The 23,577-nt window shown below is 40.7% G+C and overlaps 1 pseudogene; it reads left to right on the forward strand.

Moving 5' to 3' along the window:
- Window positions 1-789: 789 nt before the first annotated feature.
- Window positions 790-23,577, forward strand: part of LOC115574198 (histone deacetylase 2-like) — a 37,705-nt pseudogene continuing 14,917 nt past the window's right edge.

Genomic DNA, 23,577 nt, shown 5'->3' on the forward strand with positions numbered 1-23,577 from the left:
AGGCTATTAATATCTACAAAAGGAGATGCCTAGTCCATGGGGTCTGCCATGTTTGCCAAGGGCATTCCTTTACCCTAATGCAGGGCTGCCCAATATAAGTTCCGCTGGCCAAAGTTGGCCCACCATAAGGTTTTACTTAGCCAACTAGATGTTTTCTAGTAAAATAAAAAAAGGGAGCCGGCGTACCCGACAATGCTATCAATTGCTGTGAATGCTGTTTTAATTTTTGTTAGGTCAAAATCTCCTCTAAATATGTAGGATCCTTCATTATTACTGTTTTTATTAATAACATGAGCAGGAAGGGAACTTGAGATGTTATCACTTGTCAATTATGGGTAGACCAAAATGTAACAATGATGATATTGACATCTAATGTTGTGTCAAAGCAATAATTAAAGTACTTTGGATTTCTGCCTTTCCTTTACTGGATTCCCCTGGAAAGTCAGTTAATCACTTAATCACATAAACCATGAGTAAGCATATTTTTGTGCTATGTTTCTACTTATTCTTGCCAGGTCATCCATCAGCCCCTCGTGTCTTCCCTCTTTTGGTTCCCTTCTTTGTACATTTAAATATCCTCAGCACAATAAAAACAAAGTTTTTGCAGCAGTATAATGTCTGTCATTCTCTCTGCTGTCTGGTCTGACTTGTGAGTGGCCACCCCTCCCCTGTGCAGTTATGCCTCCCACTGCTCCGCTTTATCATGTGTTCCACTATGTTGATGCCGTCCATCCTAATGGCCCTCTACAGAAACGATTAAACTTAACTTGTTGAAGAAGTGCCCCAAGTATGGTGTACACAACTGCTGGTGGGACAAAGAAGAAAGTCTGTTACTACTATGAAGGTATGGGACACCCTGAGTGTCTGAATGAGGGGCCCAAATTAAGGCATCTGGCAGGCTTATGCTAGCCGTTGAGCTAGTCTGGTGAACAGGTGCCACCGGTGATACTGTGATTTAATACAACCTAGCTAACCAGCAAGCTTGCTGCTAATGTTAATGCCTTCGAGGTGCTAACTAGTATCACCATGCGTGTTAGCTAGTTAAAAAACATGTAACCCATCTTATATGCACCTTAGCAAACACACATTTTCTTCTAAAGAGAAGAAAGAATCAATGTAGAAGATGTTTTAATTAGCAAAAATTGAATGTGCTTTACACTGTTGTCAAAGGACTCATTGTTTTAGCCATGATATCGGCGGCGGCCCAGGGTTTCTGCACTATGTTGTACGTATCGACGCAGAAGAATGGATCAAAATGATGACAGACTTAAGGCTCAGAGTCAAAGTTAGAAGTCTGAATATTCAACTCTTTGAGGCTCAGTGTGCTCAGACCTAATTGATGCGTAATGATACTTGATAGACTGAGTGTATCTGCCTCCTTAGGTCCAGGTGAGCAGCCCTGACCAACAGTGTACCCATGCTCTCAAGGAGGGGAATCACTTATATTAAACTCAGCAGTTCAGGTCAGTGAGGACATAATGATATGCTGATCTGATTTCCTATTAATTGACAATGAGGCAGTGCCATGATATGAAAATGTCATCTGTCAATTGTTCTGGCCAAAATCATTTAGATTAATTATCAAAATAAGCTAAAGATTTAACATTTTGTTAAGTTATTTTTATTGCAACACTAGGCATTTTTTAAACAGCATCCTTTTCAGTGAAAACAATCAAAACATTTTAGATATCCTAAATCATAAGGCCCCCCTGCATAAGTAAAGGATAAATGAATAGCGGCACCTAATCTCCCTGTACTTCTGAAAGTCTCCATGAAGTGAAGTGTTTTTAACCATTTTTATTTGTATTTTAGAGTTTGTGACTTCCTGGAATCACATTTAAAATGTTAATGACTCATCCTGCACTGACTGTGGTATTAGATTTTAATCTGTATCAGCCCTCCACATTAGACAGCAACATCATACACATACAATTGCTGGTCAATATGGTCTTAAACTGCTTATGTTTTCCTTTACAGGACACATAGGAAATTATTACTATTGACAAGGGCACCCCATGAAACCACATCGTATCCGGATGACTCACAACCTGCTTCTAAATTATGGGCTGAACAGGAAAATGCAGATCTACGTATGTCTCTAACCACTGAATTGTTAAATAACACCCTTCATTATATGCTGAATTATTAGAACACAATGTGAGACCCAATATATAGGGTTCTGAAGTTTTCCTCTTTTTCCCCCTAGTTTTCATCCAGCAGCTTTTGTTCTGTCTTTCAGAGACCAAACAAAGCCACAGCAGAGGAGATGACCAGATATCACAGTGATGACTACATCAAGTTCTTTCAGTCCATTCAACTAGACAACATGTCAGAGTTCAGCAAGCAGATGCAGTGCTGTAAGTAGTGTCTAGCCTCCTTGTACAACAAATAATCAACAAATTAATTGATGACGTAAATGACTGTTACCTCACAGCCTGTTTTGAGGGCTCAAACAGGATTTTGAGGCTGTGAGTAACAGTCATTTACATCATCAGTTAATTTGTTGATTATTTGTTGTTAGTCAATTCATTGTGCTTGAAGTGCCTACTACTGTACTCAGTTTGTATGGAGAAAGTTAACAAGAATGAAAGAGAAATGCAGCAGATCCTTACCTTGTAGAAGCTGGAGGTAGTGAACCTTGTCATTTTTGCCTGAAAAGGGATTTTGATTTTTGTTAGATTGTCAATGTCACACCACACGTTTGCTTTGTGGTGGTTAGTCAGACCAGCATAGCGCAATGTCACAGGGGGAAAAGCCTGAGTTTTTTCAAATTGGGGAAAATTAATGACCCAAACAGTCATATTGTTGACGGGATATGTGAGTGCAATCTCGCATGCAGGGGAAGTGTGCTGCTGTTCTTTTATCAGACTGAAGAGGATCACTAGCTGGATACATGTTTTACCCAGTATAGTGACCACAGCCTGCCTCTCATCTGCTCCTCAAACACATTCCAGTGGCTAAGTCCACCATGTCACCAGCTGAACTAATCACAAATGAGGACACTTGCAATAGGGATAACAATTGCTAAACATTCATTGGTTAACCATGGAAAATATATTTGACATGCTATGCATGTAATATATAGGTTGACACACTAACAGCTTTTCTAGCTGGCAGTCTGAGGATAAAAATGGAGCCCGGTCCTCGAAGCTCTTCATGTGTTGCCAGACAGTGTGGCAGAAGGGTGGTTGATTCAAATAAGTAGTTTGATTCCTCCAGCTGGAGTATATTATGCCATTGAGAGCTACTGTGTTTAAACACATGGAAAAGAAGAAGGTTGAGCTGAAACTCAAGTAAGCCAAGGCAGACCAGCTTGCTCTGAACACCAACTACTTCATCAATGCTGACTGGAAGATGTAGTCCAGTGTGCTCCTCACCGAGAGTCTGTCTGTCCAGCACACATCAGACAACCTCCCCCAGGAAACTAACTAGTGCATTGGAGGCCTCTATATCTTTTATCTACAGCATTTTTGCAGTTTTCCTTAAAAATTCACTTATTAGTCGGGGCACTGTTTAGCTCAGGTGGTAGGGGGGTGTCTCAGGTACAGAGGCTTTGTCTTCGCAGTAGTGGCCCCGGTTTCTAGTACCTGTCTCGGGCCTTTTGCTGCATGTCACTCCCCATCTCTCTAATCCTGTTCCCTGTCATATCATATAAAAAAAAAATGATAATACAATTTCAAAGAAATACTTATTAGTTACTGGTAAACTGGTGTTGGGCTATTAAAGGCAAAATCAACCATAACTGACCCTCTTCTCTAACTTGAAGGTTTTGGAAAACCCAGTTTCAGTTTGGAGAGTCACATAAAACTCAATGATTTCATCTGTGTTGAAAAGAGAACCTTGTTTGTAAGTCAACAGTCACAAGAAACTACTGTTTTATTCTGTTGGTGTGCTCACTTCCATAATTAATCATTGTTTTAATCTTTTAGTCAACATCGGAGAGGACTGTCCTGTTTTTGATGGATTGTTTGAGTTCTGCCAACTGTCTGCTGGTGGCTCTGCTGGGAAGTTAGAAGAAAACAGATGTATAGAAAATTGATAGACTCAATTAGCTGGAAATGATATAATTAAATGTTTAGTACACACGTCAATAACATTTCTGCACAGCAGCCTAAAGAGACTGATGTATGTCCCGTCAACTCTTTGGTCCGTTCAAGATATCTACACAAATATTTATTAGATTCCAGTTCACAATTGGCCAGTGGTACATTGTGTCTCAGAGGCACAGTGCATCCTTGACAGGTGAACAGACCATTAGAACATACACAAAAGCACAACCTCTCCCGCAGGCACTTTAAAGTCACCAGTTCAACTTTCCTACATGTGTTTGGGCTGTTGGTGAAATCCATTAAGCATATCATTGTGCACAGAGAAGATGTCAAAGCCACAACCATATTACATACATACTTGCATTTCTAACAAAGAAAGCATACCATAATACAGATCAGTAAACCAAATTTTTACTACTAGACTCCAATAATTTTGAATATTATAATTATGTCTGTGTGTCTGGAGCTCTGTTTCTATCGCAAACAGAATTTAATTACCATGCTTTTCAAGTCTGACTCTATTATGTTTGTAGTTTTCTTAAAATGTAAAAGAAATATATAAATATATAATTGGTTCTGAGAGTAAGGCATCTAAAGTATAATTTTCAAATCCAAAGTATTTCTTTCCGACATGAAATATTCATAAGTTAATAAACACCAGGTCAAAGTTAAAGTTTCTGCTTTAACTTTAAAATTATTTTTTGTGGTTTGATTGGCAGCCATCAGCAGACTACCTGACAACTTTCATCAGATCGTGATTGAGATGATCAAGATTGGTGCTTGGAAGATCATTTACCAACCAATTCCTGTTAACTTCAAACTAGCGGGAAGAGCACAGATAGAAAGCCTGGTTCAGAACATGTTTTGAATGAAGGATATATTATTGAAGGGCCAGCTGGCTGCTTAACTATAACCTGTAAAGAATAGACACAGTTGGAAGAGGGGACAGTGTGGCTGTTTGTGTGAGATCAGGTTTATCTGTCAGTGGTTTTGAATGCTGTCACTATACCTCATTCCTTTGATTTTATTGCTCTGAAAATACTGCAGTCATCGTTGTGAGTGTGTACAGACCACCCTCCAGTGCATCTCCAGTGCAACAATTTAGCAGGCTTACTTACTCAGAACTGTGTATCTAGGTGATTTTAACCTAAATTGGTATACATCTGGATCTGATCTGATCTAGATCTGATTCTGTATAATGGAGGGATAAAGTGACTTCCTCAGTTTTTTTTGTTTAGTGTTTAGTGTTTAATTTTAATCAAAAGAATGTTTAAAACATTTAAATGAACAGGCTTTTTAACCAACATTACTAACAGTAATATACAGTATACTACTGAAATACTGGATGGTGGAACAGGCTCTTAAACATTTCACCAACTCTTCCCATCATTGATAAACATGCATCTGCCCTTGGATTCATTACTGGTGACTGTTATACCACTCATTATTTTATTCTATATGTAAAAGTTGGATGGGCACCTTTAACAGTTATGTGACAGCCATTGGGTTCTGTTTTTTGCTTTTTTTTAAGCCTTGAACAACATGCCACCTTGAACAACATGCCACCTTGAACAACATGCCACCATACATCAGCTCCTCATTAAACTGGTCCCATGTTCCCCGGGGAAACACTACATTTGGGAAAGCTGCTTTCAGTTTTAGTGCTCCATACATTTGGGACATTTTATAATGTATATTTGAAACTCGATAGCTTGATAGTTATAGCCATAGATCAGTTTAAGACTTTGATATAAAACTGCTCAATATTTGACTCAACTGTTTTAACAACTCAACTTATTTAGGTTTTTTGTACCAGCTGTGGAAGAGCAGAGAGAGTTACATACTGTTCCCCACTAAGAAACTCTGTCGCTCCTTCAAATGACCCAAGGACCTGAGTCAGCTCCTCACTGAGGTCCCACTGCTCTGGCTTTAGATCCAGGTAGTGGTGTTTGGCTCTTGGATTGGCTGCAGGATCGGAAAGAGCTGCAGTCACGGTCCATCTTTGATCAAGGAGCCTGGACAGCATGTGATATGTGCTGTTCCACCAAGTGCTTACACCCTGAATCAACATTAGTGGTGGCATTCCCATTTGTTGCTGCTTTTCTTTGAGTTTGGTACAGGCCGGTTCACTTCTCTTAAAGTGTTCAACCAGGCATCTCGCAGAAGCCACACAATTAGCGATGGTTTTGTTGTTTTCAAGTGTGCTCTGTACAACCAAATTCAGAGTGTGCCCTGAGCATCTCACAGAAGCCCACCTATGCGTCTCCTTCAAAATTCTTGCCACCGCCACTACATTGGCCCCATTGTCATGGACAACTGCCTTCACCTTTGAGAATGGAATTTGACATTTGGCAGTGGTCTCCTCCAGCCAGTCTGCAGTATTGGCAGCTGTGTGCCTCTCTTCAAGAAGCATTGTTGTTAGGGAGAGGGACTTCACCTCCCAAACTTCCCCCAAGAAGTGACAGGTCACCCCGAGATAGGCCTCTGTGGCCACACTAGTCCAGATGTCTGTTGTCAATGCAACGCACTCTGTGTCCTATTTCTTGGTGCTTCTTCTTCATCATATTTGTGAAATAAGTTGTTGATGGCATGCTGTACTTAGGATTGAAAGTCGAGATCATCTTTCTAAATCCCTTGTCCTCCACCATGGACAGTAGGTGCATATCAGACCAGCATATTCAAAATGCTCTCTGTTAGCAAGGCAGCTTCTTCAACAGTGCAAACAAAGCTGTCCATGCTCTGCTATGATGTGCTAAAAAAAAAACGAAAAATGTATGCATAACAAATGTCATGATGTAAGCTAGCCCTATACTCACTTAAAATTAAACATCTTAATATAGATGTGCTGTCCAGTACAGTTGTCTGACAGTTGTGCACCTCAGTTTCATTTGTGTTATGTCATGTTCATTTGCTACACTTTCTTTTCATTTTCAAGTGCTTTTTTCCATTTTGTTGGTATTCAGTCAGATTGCTTCTTATCTGTTATCATTTCTATGTACCCATTCTGTTTATTCCCTCTGTGATGATGTTCTTTGTTTCATCTGGTTATCAAATTTTTGCACCTGTTCTGTTTTTTATTTGTGCTCTCTATTATTTAAGATTTAAATAAAGGTTGAATAAATAAATGAAGTCAACAACTTTTGTATAGTCCCATAGTTGTGTAGGAATAACTTTCAACACCAATATATTAGAACCAGTTGAGAATCTATCAGGCCACTTTGTGTGTCAGTTAATGTGAGCCATAAAATATACTAACCAGATTGAAATCCTCTTGTATGATAGCAAAAGTAAACAAGTAAAGTGTAGGCCCTGTTAGGTCTGTCATATTGGTGATTAAGTAACAAATTAACCGTAAGCTGTCACTAAACCAAACTTTGTGTACACAGCTGGTTCACTGAAGTTAAAGTGGCAGCAGATTGACATTGCAGTAAGCTGGGCTGGAGGACTTCACCATGCAAAAAAGTCTGAAGCCTCTGGATTCTGCTATGTAAATGACATCGTGCTGACCATCCTGGAGCTACTCAAGTAAGTTTCAGAAACAGCTAGAAACATTTTCCATATCACATCTGTCTACCAGCATGTATGAAAATGCAGTAAACACAAGCAGGCACAAGAACATTCTACATCAGAGCAGAGGTTGTCTCACTACCCTGATGCAGGTTGTCTCTCTTGAAAATACAGTGTTAAGCAGTGTTTCCCATTCATTAAGGAGTCTCTGGTAGCCACTATAGTCTAATTTGTTACACCATAGTAACATATTTATCCAAAAATGTTTTTCACTTGTGATAGCACTGAAGATCTCTAATGTTTTGTGCTGTTGCTTCAGCAAAGCATCTTTAACTCCCAGTCAATTAACCCCCAGCTCCCTGGGTACATGCACACATGTTCTCACTCTCACTCACTCACGAGCACACTGACATGCTCACACTCCAGTAAGAGGCCCTAAACTAGACAATAGCTGCTTCTTACAACAAGGCTCCGCATTATCGCCGCACCACTGAACCAAAGCTTCAAAACCGAAACAGGCGGGACAGTACACATCATGATGTTGACTTCCGACTGTTTATAATAATATATGTTGAGATTGAGACCCTGACCCACCATGCATCGTGGAAATTGACATGGTTAGGTTTAGGGCTGCAGCTATCAAATATTTTTCTAAATCGAGTATTCTACCAATTATCCCATCGATTAATCGAGTAAAATAAAATAATTTTGCATTATTAAACAACAACAATAGCAAATAATGCATAACAAAAATGACAAGCATGTCAAATAGAACAAGCAAACGGCCTTTATTCCTAAAAAAACACAGTTATATATTCCAACTCCAACTCTTGGCTCCAAAACTAAGCCCATTCACTGCAACTTAGCCATTTAGTGCATTTAAGTGTCAACTGACATTGCAGAAACAAATAAATAGCAACAGTACTGTCAACTTACTGTGGAACATGTATAACATGTAAAACTATGAAATATATAACTAAAAGCTGTTGGCCTTAGTTTTGTTTCTTAAGACAAAAGAGAAAAAGGATTGTATCTCATGCAACAACCTATCTAAGAATAAAGTGCGTGTGTGTGTGAGAGAGAGAGAGTGTGTGTGGTCTCCATGCATTTGTGTGCAACTGCAAGCCTTTACAAGAGCATATGATTACAATGGAGAAAAGTCAACATATGGACATGATCAGAACTAAGGCTCGCCCTACGCTTTGAGGCAATGTTACCAGCAGCAGAGAACAAACGCTCTGAGGGTGTCGATGTTGCTGGGATACCCAGAAATTACTTCACAAGCTTTGCCAAGATTGGATATTGTGCTGCATTTGTTTTCCACCATGGCAGTGGATTCTCCTTCCTGGAGAGAGGATGTTCTCCAAAATACTGCAAGACCTCCCTCTGCACCGCTTGACTTAGCTGTTCATTCTCATCCTCATCACTGGTGCTGGAGTCTGATGATGATCGCAGAATACTGTTGACGAATGGTCCATCTTTTGTGGCTGAACGGTCTTCTACTGTGGTGGTGGCTTCATTTCTGCTTTTATTGGACTTTCTTGCTTCCTTTTTGACAGCTAGTGCCATGGACTGAATAGTACTTTGGACCTTAAACACCTCTTCAGCAGACGGGAACTTCAGTTCAGTAAACCTTGAGTGCAATGCAGCAGCCAGGAGGACAGTGTTAGGAGCTTTTTCAGGTTGAAATAAAAACAGTTCTTGCCATCGCTCTGTGATCTGCTCTGCCACATGAGCCTGGAATGCCCAGATGCAGTTTGAATTTAGTGTTGACTTATTTAGGTTTTTTGCACCAGCTGTGGAAGAGCAGAGAGAGTTACATACTGTTCCCCACTAAGAAACTCTGTCGCTCCTTCAAATGACCCAAGGACCTGAGTCAGCTCCTCACTGAGGTCCCACTGCTCTGGCTTTAGATCCAGGTAGTGGTGTTTGGCTCTTGGATTGGCTGCAGGATCGGAAAGAGCTGCAGTCACGGTCCATCTTTGTTCAAGGAGCCTGGACAGCATGTGAGATGTGCTGTTCCACCAAGTGCTTACACCCTGAATCAACATTAGTGGTGGCATTCCCATTTGTTGCTGCTTTTCTTTGAGTTTGGTACAGGCCGGTTCACTTCTCTTAAAGTGTTCAACCAGGCATCTCGCAGAAGCCACACAATTAGGGATGGTTTTGTTGTTTTAAGTGTGCTCTGTACAACCAAATTCAGAGTGTGCCCTGAGCATCTCACAGAAGCCCACCTATGCGTCTCCTTCAAAATTCTTGCCACCGCCACTACATTGGCCCCATTGTCATGGACAACTGCCTTCACCTTTGAGAATGGAATTTGACATTTGGCAGTGGTCTCCTCCAGCCAGTCTGCAGTATTGGCAGCTGTGTGCCTCTCTTCAAGAAGCATTGTTGTTAGGGAGAGGGACTTCACCTCCCAAACTTCCCCCAAGAAGTGACAGGTCACCCCGAGATAGGCCTCTGTGGCCACACTAGTCCAGATGTCTGTTGTCAATGCAACGCACTCTGTGTCCTATTTCTTGGTGCTTCTTCTTCATCATATTTGTGAAATAAGTTCTTGATGGCATGCTGTACTTAGGATTGAAAGTCGAGATCATCTTTCTAAATCCCTTGTCCTCCACCATGGACAGTAGGTGCATATCAGACCAGCATATTCAAAATGCTCTCTGTTAGCAAGGCAGCTTCTTCAACAGTGCAAACAAAGCTGTCCATGCTCTGCTATGATGTGCTAAAAAAAAACAAAAAATGTATGCATAACAAATGTCATGATGTAAGCTAGCCCTATACTCACTTAAAATTAAACATCTTAATATAGATTTTTGCATCTGCAGCATTAACCATTACTACCAAATAACGTATTAATAATGTCTGGAGTAGGCCTATATGGTGTGGTGGTAAACTAGTGTGTTTGTTTGTGTGTGCATGTGTGCGTGAGGGAGAGTGAGAGAGACGAGATGAGTGTGTGTGTGTGTGTGTGTGTGGAAAGGAGTTATTTGGTGTAGGCTATTACTCTATTGCAATTAAACACAAATTAGTTTCCACATCTTAACATGATATCTACAGGCTACAGCCTCTACAAATACCATACGTTCTAACTAGCGATGGTAGGCTACTTAAAAATAGCTAGCTTGTGTCGGCGACGCTTGGTGAGCTGGTGTTAACAGCTGGATGCTTTCGGTTCAGATGTTGAATCATTGTCGTGCTGTTGTGGTACTCCAGTTCTGCTTTGTAGTCGACGCGTTGCACTTTGTTATCTTCTTTTTTAAGTGGGAAATGATCCCAAATTTTGGACATTCTCTGTCTTTTACGGACAGCTTCTTGGCTCTCCGCCATCACGCCAACTCAATTCTGCACGTTGTGGTGTGTGTCCGCAATAACAGTGTGGAAAAATGATTCCTGAGCTAAGCAGGCCACATAACACAGGTGATAGAAATTAAAAGAAGCCTTGAGGCAGGGATTTTGCTTTGACCATTTTTTGTAATCAAATTATTCGAGTTACTAGAGTAATCGTTGCAGCTCTAGTTAAGTATTTTGCTATAAATTATATAATTACATACACGCTATAAGTAAACAAAAAATTTGTTGAATGAAGGATGTCATTGTCTTTGCTGCATGTCGCTCCCCCTCTCTTTCAACCTGTTTCCTGTCATGTCTCCAAACAGTTCTGTCAATAAAAGTGTGCACATTTTTCTTTTTGGCGAGCATGCCCATGGACTGCCCTACACGGTCTAAGGTCCATCCACCATATTTTGACTAAATGCTGTGGGAAACACTGGTTAAGCAAATAACATACTATTTGTCCTTATCCTAGCTCTGTCTGTGTGCCTCTCAATCAGGTACCACCAGAGGGTGCTGTACATCAATATAGACATCCACCATGGGGACGGAGTGGAGGTGGCCTTCTTCACCACAGACGGAGTCATGACTGTGTCCTTCCATAAATACGGGGAGTATTTCCCTGGAACTGGAGACCTAAGGGTGAGCCGCCACCTTTGTCCTTACTAACATGTAAAACAAGCTCCACTTATTGCAGAAGACAGCGAAACATTGTCACTAATAGCTGGGCCCAGAACTAGACACCATCCTATCAGGACCTGGACCTTTAATTGATAAAACACTGAGAATTATTACATTTTGGTGGTCCTTTTCAATTTCAAATGGTGCTCTAACAAATAAGGACAGAACTTTTAATCAAAAATGGATCCTTCATGTTCATGACAGTTTGTGGCAATCATTAAAGGCAGCAATGAGAAACTCAGAACATTTGAGACAAAGAGATGAAGCTGCAAAATTACACACTCATATCTAAATTAAGGTGCATGGGAAATAAAGGCAGCTTTCTCCACTATCGACATTATTGAAACAAAAAATCAGAGCTCACTTCTCTCACTGAACAAGAGAAAGTGGGGGAGTGGGAAATAATTAGGAAAGTAAGACTGTACAGCTTTTAAGATGTGTTAAGGTTATTTATTTATTCATAAGATTATTTTATTATTTAAAGCTGGATGAGAATGTTAAGATGTGAGTTAAAATAAAGAAAAAGAAAATCAAACATTTATATCTGTAAAATATTTTTTATTTATTTTAGTTGAAACGACTAAAGAATATTTATTTACGATTTAAAAACTTTTTTAAACGGAAAATAATGCTGAAATATAGATTTATACTTTGATTACATTTAATTTAACCGTCAGTTATTGAATACGTGGAGAATATGTAATGTATATAGCAAGTAATCATAATTTGAGTAAGACATTATGATGGACAGGACCTTCGCTTGAAGAACTTTTCTCTAACCGGACCTCTTCAAATTGTAATTGAATACCTCCATTTTACATATGCAAGTGGACGGGAATAAAATGGGAGAAAGGATGAGAAAAAATTGAATAAGAATGCAATGCTTTTCACATGTCACAATTTTTCTATTTATGTTTGAAAGCATTGTCTTTTTGTCACACTAATTTCATATGAAAATTAAAAGAATCTCTAATCTCTTTCTTTGTTCTCTGTATTTAGGATATTGCGGCTGGAAAAGGCAAATATTATGCTGTCAACTTCCTCCTATGTGATGGCATCGATGATGAGTCATATGAACAAATCTTCAAGCCTGTGAGTGAAACACATTGGGCTTGCTCGAGATCATGCACACCTGGGCAACGCTAATCTCACAGGATTGAGGCCGCTGCAGTTTTTGGAGCCATGTGCTGCAGTTGCAAACGCCTGATCCAACAGCTGATTGGATAAGATGTTGCCCGTACTGTTTAATAGAAATTTTGAATTTTCGCTGAACTTGAGAGACTTTGAAGGTTTAGGCTATTATGTTAACAGAAGAAATATTGTGTAACTGGTGTGGAGACCTTACACACATTAATATTATAAAAAGCACACAATAACTTGTCTACATTAACACTGGAGTAATTTAAACTGGCCTGTTAAAGTATTACTGTGCATTCAGACCAAAGGCGCATAAAGAGGAAAATGATCCTGGAAGTCATTGACTGTCTATTGGGAGCCAGGCGGAGAAGGAGGGAAAAGTGGAAAAGGCGGAGGTGGGTGGAATAGGCGGATTAGGAGGAAAAAAAAAGTTAAAGTTAAAAATCCTCCAACTTTATGTAATGAGCTATGATGCGTCTTGGTGGAAAAGGTGGAAAAGCCATGCGATAACCAATGGGGATGTTTCGTTTTGCTGTCGTCCCTCGGTCAGGTTGGTCCCAGGGAACAACCCACGTAATTTTGGTTCCTACCAAACATTCGGTCCGAGAAATGTTGATTGCTGCCGTAGCAGAACACCCGGTCCTCTACAATTTGACCCTGTTTGCATAAAGGGATAAACGAAAGACAGAATCGCTTGCCATCCAGCCGCAGCTCCTGCACCAGCAAGTGAAATTCGCCGTGCTGCTCACGCCCCTGGAAGATTTCGTGCACCCAAATCTGGCATCGAGGACGGCGTCTTCGTAAGTACAACAGGGCAACACCAAACACAACTATCTCCCTATCATCCATTGATAACGATCCACAACTGAGTTTAAGTGCTACTACTTCCCATCAAACAAAAACGCTGTTCTAAAAACTTTTGCTAAGCTAGTTGTGTTTTCTTTAGCTACCCTGTCCATTTCATCATACATTCGGCAAAATCTGTGTTTATTTGGGATGATCATTCCGTAAATATGGTTGTGGAGTAATTCTGTTTTTATTGACCTTATCAAGTAACTTTCCGTGATCAATGATGTCGGTAAATGGATGGGCTGTGCTACAGCAGTAGTTGCGTGGTGGAGTTTAACGCGAGTGGCGTGTGGGCCCTTTAAATTTAGAAGCAAGAACGAACAAGGGTGACAAAAGGGACATAAGTGACTTAGGTAGAGTGGACAGGGCAGACAAGGCGTATTTCCCTCTTTGTGCGCTTTTGGTCTGAACGCGCAGTTAAACAATGCAAAAACTTTAGGTTACTTGCATAACACCTGTTCTAGCATGAGAAGCAGGAGTTACTGTCTCACATTGGGATCACTTTTCAGTATGACCTCATCGGGAGCTCCTATTGCACTCTGCCAGCCAGGATTTCTTGAGCAAAGCCCATCAGTCATTGAGGGTGTAGACCCTCCCCCTATATAATGGGCTTGACAGTGCACTGCCAGTCATTCAAAAGCATTCATCTCTTCCTTCACTATGCATGAGCATTACACAATACGCAGGTTGGCCTGGTGATACACTCACTCATGCTACTCGGAGAACCGGTGTACACAAGTAACCTAAAGTTATTTGCATAGCATTTCTTTACGTGCCTCACATTTGTAAAATACTGACAACTGATCGCTGGGCGGATGTTACCTTGTTACCAACTCTCTTGATAGTGAAACATACTAAGCACCTAGCTAATGGATGGGTTGTAGAGCCTAGCAAAGGTGTGTGGGGAGTCTCAACTTGCTGCAGCACAAATCTACTGAATGAAGATCCCCCTGAAAATCCCCACGAGTGGGCGAGGCCCCCTGGTAGAGTGTGCACACCACCCCTTTGGAGGCTGCGAACCCATAGCTATAGGCTAAAGGAATAACCCCCACAAGAGAGCCACTGCTTTGAGACAGGTTTCCCCAAGTGGTTCTTTGTGCAAGACACAAGAAGCAGGTCACGTTTCCTACAGCATTTTGTCTTATGTAGATGTGTACTACCTACACTGGATGAAACTAACTGCTGATGCTCCTACAACTCAACTCAACTCAACTCAACTTTATTTATAAAGCACTTTAAGCAGCCATAGCTGGGAAAAATTCTGTACATAAATAAGAAAAGGAACATAAAACATAAAAACATTAAAGACAATATAAAAAACAATAAAACAATAACAATGTTAGAACAACAAAAACAATAAAACAATAACAATGTTAGAACAACAAAAACAATAAAACACTAAAATAAGAGCAAAGTCTCATGCTGGGTTGAAAGCCGAAGAATAAAGATGGGTTTTAAGATGAGTTTTAAAAATCGACAGTGAGGGGGCTTGTCTGATGTGTAGTGGGAGGTCGTTCCATAGTTTGGGACCAGCAATAGAAAAAGCTCTTTCCCCTCTGAGCTTCCACTTAGACCTCAGTACCTCCAGGAGCAGCTGGTCAGCTGACCTGAGGCAACAGGCAGAAGCGTAAGGGAGGAGCAGCTCAGAGAGGTAAGGTGGGGCGAGACCATTTAAAGATTTAAAAACAAATAAAAGCATCTTAAAATGAACTCTAAAGTGCACAGGCAGCCAGTGGAGGGAGGCCAGAATGGGAGTAATGTGCTCCCTCTTACGTGCTCCAGTTAAGAGAAGAGCAGCAGCGTTTTGGACTAACTGGAGACGTGTGAGGGAAGACTGGCTGAATCCAAAGTGAAGTGCATTGCAGTAATCCAGCCGAGATGTTATGAAGGCATGGATTACTGTTTCAAAGGGCTTTTGTGCAAAAAAGGGCTTCACCTTTGCCAGCTGCCTAAGGTGAAAGAAGCTGGACTTAACTATTGCACCAATTTGCCGGTCCAATTTAAAATCACTGACCATCTTAAAACCCAAGTTTGAGACTGTTGGCTTCATATAGTGTACCAAAGGGCCCAAGTCAACAGGGGGGTTCACAAGAGCCGCTCGGACCAAACATCATCACTTCTGTCTTCTTTTCAAGTTCAGTGACATCAAGGCTTTAATGTCTTCAAGACTGTTGTCAGCGTAACAATGAAAAGAGATGCCATGTTTTCTCAGGATGGAAGCCACTGGGTGGAGCCACAGACAGTGGATTTTTACACAGCTGACCTGTATCTTATTCTACTGTCAGATCATAATGACAATTTTAGCAAAGATAACAATAAAATAGTTACAGACTGCAGCTTTAAATGTGAATAGTTTTCTGTTTTAATTACTCCTATATAACAGTAAACTGAATATATTTGAAGTGTGGACAAAACAGGACATTTAAGCTGTGTTTGGAAACACAGATCAACTTTTCTAACATTTTACTGACCAAACTACTAATTGAATAATAGCGAGAAAAAATTACAGATTAACAAAAAAAAAAATTTTTTAATCATGAATTGCACTTCAAATGTGTTTTTTTCCCCATGACTACGATGTTGTACCACTGAGACATAACTCACTTTTGTCATTCAGAATTTCTAAAAAAAATTATTCATATTTCATATTCAGTCAACAAGGTCCTCATTCCATTCAGAGAAACGCAGTATATGTAGATCTTCCACAAGGGAGATAATTGACTGATCGATCAATGAGAGGCATCCCAATGAGTATCAGCTCTCAGAGTTGAATCTAGAAGCTGTTAAGAGTTTAAATGTCTTTGAAGCCTTGATTGTCTTCCTTCCTGGTCAGTTGGGGGATAGAGGGTGGAGGTGATGCTTTATCCTGGGGTAGTTGTAAGGGAATATTATATCTCTGCAAAGGGAAGCCTGATTGCTACCTTTGTTTGCAGGGAGCTGACTCAGCAGACTGTCTGTTCTACTCAGAGTGTGTAACATAAAGAGAGGGGATGTAATCACAGGCCGTCAAATGGACCAGCAGTTCCCTTAATGAGATTTCAGGACTTAACTGAGCTGCCCACACATTCCAATCCATTGTTGGGATCAGTTCAGGTTATAGAGCCTCACTAAATAAATCTAACACCTGTGTTATCACTACTTTTTCATTCCAAATGCCTCATGATTTGTTTTATTTGCTGTGAAATTTCTTCCAGCTGTCTTCACCTGTACCTGGTTTGCATACTTTTGTCAATGATGTTTCTATTGCAGAAATGCCATACAATTACTACTTTGAGTACTTTGGGCCTGATTTCAAGCTACACATCAACCCCTCCTACATGACCAACCAGAACACACATTACATTTGCTGGTCTGGCTTGACTCTTTTTGACTCCGCGTCACAGCCCAGCACCACCACCATTTGCATTTCCACTGCAGCTGGGCTACATACTTGAAGGTGTGTCTTAAACCAATGACAAGCTCGTCTCAATCTGTGCAATGTTATCGAAGAATCACTGCTAACAAAGTGGCTCTGCTAATTCAGTTGCAGTTAATTATTGTTAATTGATGTGAAACACTGCATTTTACATAAACAATAAACATCACACCTAATTTAATTATTATAAATTACCTTAAGCATGTTTTACATTGTATTCTCTTTAAAAAAAAAAAAAAAAAAAAAAAGAAGAAAGAAAAAAGTTTCATATTCAATTATCTAAAACAGATATATTTGTGATAGGCAAGTATTGGCTGATATATGGGTCAGGCTCCTGAAGTTTCGTACCTTGATGAAACATTTCTGGAGCTTCACAGCAAAAAAGTGTTGCAGCATCTAGTATAGGCCTTTTTTCAGCAATTTTGTTATGAAATGGTCTGATATTACAGTATATTCTGGCGCCATACACACAAACACGTACAGACATATTTTTGGTGGGAAAATTACTTCTCAATCTTGAAAATGGTTTGACCAAAAATCTTAACTTTAGCTGTATTTGCTAGATATCAAAGAGCTTTCAACTATATCTCATGGTCATGCTCAGTATTGCTCAACCATGACATTAAAACCACAAACAGTGTAGGTTAATTATAGTGATCAACTTGTTACAAGCATATGTTCGTAAGGAGAAACCTTGGGTCCTGACATTACTGTGGATGCCACTTGACATGCACTAACCCAGCCAAAAAATATTGAAGAGTACTCCACCCTAATGGTAACATCTCTCCCTGATGGCATTGGCCCCCCCAGCAGGACAATGCTCACTGCCACGACATAAACACCGCTTAGGAATGGTAGAGGAACATGACAAAGAGCTCAAGGTATCAACCTGACCTTCAAACTTCCAATTTGATCAAGCATTTGTGAGACTGCCATGAACAAGTCCAATCCATGGTGGCCCTATCCAGCGCCGTCCTATAGGGGGGAAAGGTGATGACAATTCCACACAGCACGCTATAGGGCCCACACACAGCCCCCAGTAGCCTCTATGACAAAATGGTTATGCATACACTGAACTTATATTCATACGAATGAATCCGAACTAAAACAAAGCCACAAGTCATACAATATTCTAATTTTAATAATTTCAATAACCCCCTTGGTCCCTTCTTAAAAAATGGTTTGGTCCACACCGCGGTTCGTTCTTTCCATGTTTCTTCCTCATCGGAATTTAGTGAGCGCGAGCGAACTCCAGCAGGGTTAGGATGCCCACCAAAAAGCACAAGTCTGGACACCAGAGAAGAGTTGAGAAGAAGGCCAGGAGCAGGAGCAGCAGAGCAGGAGCAGCAGAGCAGGGGCCCAGGACATCAACAACTTATTTTCTAAGAATGGTGAGAGTAAAACTACCGAGGGCGGCTGAAACAATTAGCCTGCTTGTTCATTAATTTAATGTCTGTAACATTACCTTTGACGGGGCGCAGGCTGGAGCCTACGTTAGCTGTCACCTGGCCGCGCTACACTCTGGACAAGTCGCCAGTTCATTGTAGAGCAACGGTTGCTAGAGTAGCTATAACTGAACATTACTAGGGGCTACTACAGTGACTGTGTGTGTCACACATATCACTGTCGGACAGTGCTCCAGTATGCGCCCATTCAGAGGCTGCATTGAATTGTATTGTGACGCATTCAAGTTCTACTCGGTAATTATGAGCATCTGACGAAGGTCAGTTACGTTATCATGATGTGTTCAATGTGGTCTTGTAAAATGCGCTATTAGTGGGACATTTAAATAGCCTAAATACAAAAAAGTTAAATGTTCAAAGATTTGTTTGTTTTCATAGCAGTATAAAATAAAAGACACCATTATAGCTGACAACAACAAAGTGAAAAAAGACTATTTAGAGTTGTGGACAGTTTACACCGACTTTTGAATGGTCTAAAAATATTTTTTGCCTGGGAAAGTGAAGCTGGCCACCTAGAGCTATGGTACTAAGAAGCCCATTTAGATTTTGTCCAAGAATAGGTTAGTTCTGCATCAGTTTTTCCATGAAACATAACATGTAATGTTTACAATATATATAATGGAACAATAAACCTTTATGCCCTACTGCTCCAGAATCAGCAGTGGCTGCTTCATCTGAGTTTGACCCCACAGCAGTCGCTCAGCCCAGCAGTCCAGTGATGCCTTTGATGGTGAGTGAGTGATGTACACACTGGTTGGCTGTTTTGGTTTATTAGTGACCCACTACCTATTTGTTGAGTGGTTAATTGAAAATGTATTTGCAATCAGAGGTGTAACAACGTGTTGCAAATCAGTGAAATGAGAATATGACAACTACTAATACATAATTCACATAATCATACTCTGACTTGTTAAGTCGTTAATCGTAAAAAAGGAAACAAATTGGGTGTATTACACCAGGCACCGTCAAGAATACTGAAAAACAAGAAAATTGAAGGTGGCAATGAATGGGGTAGAGGGGCCCACACCGATATTCTTTCAGGGACCCAGAATTCCTAGCAACTGCCCTGGCCCTATCATTTATCAGACTCCAACCTGTCAAACAAAGGATACAAGACCTCTGGGATTGTCCTGATGTGTTTGGCATAAGGTCTTTAGTGGCAGATGCTTTGAGTTCTGTAGGCTTCAAGGTGGGACCTTCATGGATAGACCTCATTCCATTGCTGGGAAATTTGGAGCCCAGGTCAATGCCTTGAAATCTTGTTCAATGAATGCCAGGATCCAAGGCATTTTGTAAAGAAATTATCAATGTTATTTACTTGACTTGTGAGTGGTTTTAATGTTCCAGCTGATAGGGTTACCTGCTATGCAAAAACAGCCTGTTAGATGAATAAAATGACAAATTAGCAGACATGCAATACAGCGCTGCTCTCAGCGCACTTACTTGTGTCAGGTGAGAGTTTGTGTGCTTAATGTTTTAAGTAAATTATGACCATAGCATTGCTATAATACTTGATACTGTAGTTGTACTCTGTTCTTTGAAAGTGAGACAGCGACTGAATGGGGGCAATATATATGTTTATATAATATTTGTCAAAAAAAAGGTCAACATACAACTGTTCTCCTAAGTGGTAAATGTTAGGAAACTGGACATGTTTCAGTTTCTTGAAGACATTTCACCTCTCATCCAAGAGACTTCTTTAGTTTTAACTAACTGGAGGGGAGTTACAGGCTTTTAAACTGTGGGAGTGTCCTTACAGAGTCGTTAAGGACACGTGTAAAGTTTCAGAGTTGTTAGGGCCGCTTGTGGGTCGTAAACCTAGCTAGGGCTAGGTGAGCCTAGGTGTGAATGGTTGTTGAGCTGTCTGAGGAGGGAACTCGGTACTGCATGTATGTGGGTGATAAGTAGTGTCGTAAGCCACCTCCTCCATTCAAAGACGGTCTTTCCAGTTGACGTAGATGGATTATTTTACACCTTTTACAAACCATCTCTCTTCTCTGGCCAAGATGTTTACATGTTGTTCTCAAAAGAATGATTTGTCTCCTTCAGATGTTAGTGGACAGCAGAGTTTTGACCTGATGAGTTGGCCCTCCTGTGTTGTGCCATTACTTTATGGAGGGGATGTTTTGTCTCCCTAATGTACAAATCTGTGCAATCCTGGCTGCATTGCACAGCGTAAACTACACACAAATACAAACTACGACACTATTTAAACCACCTACAATACAATACTGAGTTCCCTCTCTCAGACAGATCAATAACCATTCACACCAGGGCTCACCTAGCCCTAGCAACCCACATGAAGGCCAGTTGGATCAATGACCCAAAAGAGGCCCTAATGACTCGGTAAGGACACTCCCATACAAGGTTTAAAAGCCTGCATCATCCCTCACTGCTGGAGCGAGATGTCCCCGGGAGAACAGATTTTTTGGCCATTTGGAGTTTCAGTTTCTTAAGGCAGGAACACACCAGCCCAACTGTTGGACATCTGAAGCGTTTGGAGAGACTCGGACGAGGTCAGAAACATATATATATGCCTGTGGCATTGTGTTTTTCTTGCGGTTAGCTTGTAAAATCAAACAACCAGCAGCAGAGCCGATGCACTGGATTGTGAGCTGTAGTTTTGCCTGGCTGTCTCAGCTGCAGTGTCTTCGGGCTCGTGAGGTGAAGCTACAGGTGGTGGAGATGCAGCATGGCAGCCCGCCCTGCACACAGCTGGCCTGCTAGTTCCAACTGATGAGCCTAGTGTCACTCTTGCAGCGGATAGCTGCTCTGGAGAATAAGTGAAGAGGTCAGAGTGTTACTACAGCTCAAACACCGCAAAACATGGACATCACCGTCTCTGTAAGCTAACATTACAGAACATTACAGAACTAAACCAACAAAGCCAACCAATCAGAGGCAGAGTACGGAGGGTGTTTGTGGGAATGAGTCTGTCTCTTTGAGCAATATGACTGTGCCCTCTGCTGTTCAAACAGAACAATGCAATGACAAGGAGACACAAGAGAATGCATTCATATTTAAAGTGTAAAATGTTGTATTTGTCAATAAAACGTTTTTATGCTATTTCATTGTGATTTGTATGAAATGAAATATACGGCATGCTCTCTTGAGGTCTGTGTAATGAAACTGCAATCACACGCAGGAGACTGCATGTCAAGCTGGGGTGTTAACTTGTAGAAAACACGAGCGCGGATTGATTTGGTGATTGATGGAATCCATCCAATAGATGAAAAACAGCTGTGGGATGGCTGTGGCTCAGGGGTCTTGTTATTGGAAGGTTGCTGGTTCGATTTCCCTGGTTTGCATGTCGAAGCGTCCTTGGGTATGATACTGAACCCCAAACTGCTCTTTATGTGCTGATCGGCACCTTGCATGGCATTAATGCAAGTTGCTTTGGATAAAAAGCGTCTGCTAAATGCTCTGAATGTAAATGTGAAACCAGATGATGATATCCATGTTTTTATAACCTGGCTAATTACTGGTAAAGATCAGCATGAAACATGTTTGACATGAAAACATTTTTCTGGTGAATTCAGCTAATAGCTACAGAGCTAAATGAGAATGACTAAACTTTATTGAAACGCCATTTAGTGGTTAGAATAATCCTCAATCCCACCATCCATCATCGCTGGTTTGATGGTGGATGGCATAGTTGATTTAAGACTGCAGCATGGACGGTATAGTATATAGGTGTATAGTTTCCTCTTCGTCTGTATAAGGTATGTAGTATCCCCTAATTATTTGCATATGTAGATACAGTAGGCTCTTCTTGTGAAGCAGAGGGCCGCCAGAAAGGCTCAGAGGAAAACGCTCCAGGCTAGAGACATGCATTCCCTTGAGGTAAACTAACTAGTTTAACTCACTAATAAGCCTGCTTCTAGTGGGCAAATTTGAAGACTATTACTACCCTTCCTTTTTCTGGTCAGCATCACCACTTTCAGGTTTGATCATCCGTTTAACCATATCTTTTTTTATATCTGTCATTACCCGTGGTGAGTAGGCTACTGGCTACACTTGTCAATAGATGAAATCTGTATCGTAGCCAGTGTTGGAGAAACTTGTTACAAAGCGATCCGTTTGATTACTCAGACTACCTTTGCTGTAATGTAACGCGTTAGGTCTGCAATTCAAGTATTATATTATTTAGTTTAGTTTTTCATAAAAGTAATCCGTTACTGGAAGATTTGCTGCTATCCAGTGTGCCCATGGAAAGGCTTTATAGCCTTGGAAGTCGTGTCTTTACCCCGTAGAGGAACCAACTATCAGGCATGTCTTGAAAAGCTTCTTCTCTTTCATTTTAATCACTAGTCTGGAGTAAAGTAAGCTAGAGAGAACGAAACATTACCTTGATGAGTCTGAGTGTTGAAAAGCCCTAAATGCACTCGTATAGTTTTGTGTTACTTCTCTCAGTAGATAATGCAGTAAGGTAACGCATTAATGGCAATCTTATCTTGTAAAGTAATAAATTACTTTTAAAAGTGTAGACATGTGTTTGTATAAATGATTAATTATCCTACAGCTCATAGAAATGCAATGCGCCTATATTTGTGTAGTTTTACCAGCAGACTACGAAGTGCAACATGTCTCTCACAGATTACAGTTCGTCATTGCTCTGCACAGTAGTGAGTCTTGTAAACCACATTATGTAAACCAACTTGAATGAAAGTCCTTAAAGAAAACTATTGTCATGTTAACATTAAACATAGCTCAGACTGGTGTGTGGAGTATGGTCTGCTCTAACCAGGAGACAGTAAGTGACAAAACACTGGTTTTACTCAGGAAAGTTACTTAGCACTGAATCACTACAGGTGTTATTGGGCTCCGTCTCCATCTGTGAGACCAATATTCTATATGTACGATCTTCCAGTGATCCAGGTCATCTTCACTATATGACCAAAAAGTGTGTTCAACGTATGTTCAACATGAAAAGGCCAAAGCCAGGTCCATCAATACTTTTCCCAGTCTGGTGTGGAAGAATGTTACTGGCCTGCACAGACCCCCGACATTGACCCCATCCAACATCCTTGAGATAAGCTTGAATTGGCAGCCAGGTTCAAAAGGCATTCCCAGTCGATTGGAGGCTGTTAAAACAACAGATTAATGCCCATTGTTTTTCAAAAAGACATATCACATA

Source organism: Sparus aurata, chromosome 22 (assembly GCF_900880675.1).
Source record: "Sparus aurata chromosome 22, fSpaAur1.1, whole genome shotgun sequence".
NCBI classification, from domain to species: Eukaryota; Metazoa; Chordata; class Actinopteri; order Spariformes; family Sparidae; genus Sparus; species Sparus aurata.